The 1983-nt window shown below is 40.8% G+C and overlaps 1 pseudogene; it reads right to left on the reverse strand.

Moving 5' to 3' along the window:
* Window positions 1–518: 518 nt before the first annotated feature.
* Window positions 519–921, reverse strand: LOC131833129 (small ribosomal subunit protein eS17-like; annotated as a pseudogene).
* Between the last annotated feature and the right edge of the window lie 1062 nt (window positions 922–1983).

The following is a 1983-nucleotide window of genomic DNA, read 5'->3' on the forward strand; positions in this document are numbered from 1 at the left end:
TTTTTCTTTGTGTTCAACCTTTGCTTTAATTAGTGTCTTTAATGAAATGAATGCCAACACTAAGTTTGTTTCTCTCCTAGATGTTCTTACAAAACACTCAGTGGTGTGTTCTTCTCAAGCTGTAATGCTGTTCTTTCCATGAGTTGCACAACCCAACTACCCAGCCAGGAGACAGACAAGGTGTCCCCCTCAGAGGTCCAGTGGCCCTCCCAGTTTATGCCTCCAGCACAAGGAATGACCACATGGTAATAAAAACTAATTCACTACAGGACAGAAATAGACAACAAGGGGAAAAAAAGACTTTCACAATTGTTAGAATGTTTGTCCCTCCCTTGAGGAGACAAATGTGAAGGTTATTTCTGTTGTTGAGCAGTCAAACAGATACACACAGACATACACACATACACATATCCAATCTACTCCTCCTAAAAATGATCTCATTACCCTTAGTCAGAGGTATCTCTATATGAATTTTTTTTCCAGGGTTTATGGAAGATATTACAGTACAGCCGAATGATTCAAACAACTCCACGTGGTGTTTTGAAATTCATCCCAGTTGCAGGCTGAGAGACCTACAGTTTTCGCAGAATGCCAAAGAAGGGCTTCCATGGTTCTTTGGCATCAGGATCCACCGTGATGATCTCCGGCTCCAGGACTGAGACTTCAGGGACATAATTATCTTTTCTTCCTCTCTCCTCCTGCAGTTTGATGCAGATACCTCTCACCAGACCTCCCTGATTCCCGCCCATCAGATGCGTGAGCCAGCCTGCTATCTTGCTGCAGAGCTTCTTGCTGGGAATTACGGCAATGTCCCCACACACAGTGTTGTTGGTGTGGAAGTCATTGCTCAGGCAACATGTAGTACTTCTCCGTGATGACCCGCACCACCTTCCTCATGGTTTTGGTGCAAATGTAGCCCATATTGATGCATTCCCGGTAAAAGAGATCCCCATGAGGGCACCTGGGTGGCCCAGTCAGTTAAGCCTCTGTCTTCCGCTCAGGTCATGATGCTGGAGTCCTGGGATGGAGTCCCGCATCGAGCTCCTTACTCAGAGGGGAGTCTGCTTCTACTCTGCTCTTCACCCTCTCATGTTCTCTCTCTCTCGAATAAATAAAAACTTTAAAAAGGGGGGAGGGGAGGAAGCTTCATATGACTTGTGTTTGGAGATCAACTCAAATAACTCAGTCAGATGTAATCCTACCTAAAGTCAAGAATTACAGGAGTGATAAAGATGTCCACCATGCCATGATATCTGGAAATTCCCAAAGTTTGTGATACATTTTGCTGCTGTAAGAGTTTATACAACCTCAACACAAAAGAAACTACATGAATGATATTAGTTATAATGACATTCCCTTAAAAACAAAATGCTGTGACATGTGTAAGCCTGATGATTCACAGACCTGTACTCTTGGAGCAAATAATACATTATATGTTAATAAAAATAATTAAAAGGAAATGAAATGCCCTATAATACTTCTTTTCCCTTTTGATATTCTTCAGGAGATGAATAAAATGATTCATATTAAATTCATATTAGCTTTGCATTATCACAGGTTTTTCTTCTTTTTTGCTTCTTCCTTCTTGTGGCTGTACTTTAACATAACTTCATCAAAAGGGCACCTGCGTGGCTCAGTTGCTTCAGTGTCCGGCTCTTGATTTTGGCTCAGGTCATGACCTCAGGGTTGTGGATCCAGCTACACTTCACACTTCAGGCCCCCTGCCCAGTTTCTCTACTTCTCCCTCTCCGCTACCCCTTCCCCCCAGCTCGTGTGTGCTCTCTCTAAAATAAATTTTTAAAAATATATATTTTATATATATAAAATATTTATATACATATGTAAATATAATATATATATATTTAATTAAGATATATATATCTTCATTAAACCCAAGGCACAGTTTGGGTAATAAGGTCTTATACATCCAAAGAGTCCTCATATTGAACTCATTCAAATAATGCAAGTATGACATTCTTAAAG

Source organism: Mustela lutreola, chromosome 6 (genome assembly GCF_030435805.1).
Source record: "Mustela lutreola isolate mMusLut2 chromosome 6, mMusLut2.pri, whole genome shotgun sequence".
NCBI lineage: Eukaryota > Metazoa > Chordata > Mammalia > Carnivora > Mustelidae > Mustela > Mustela lutreola.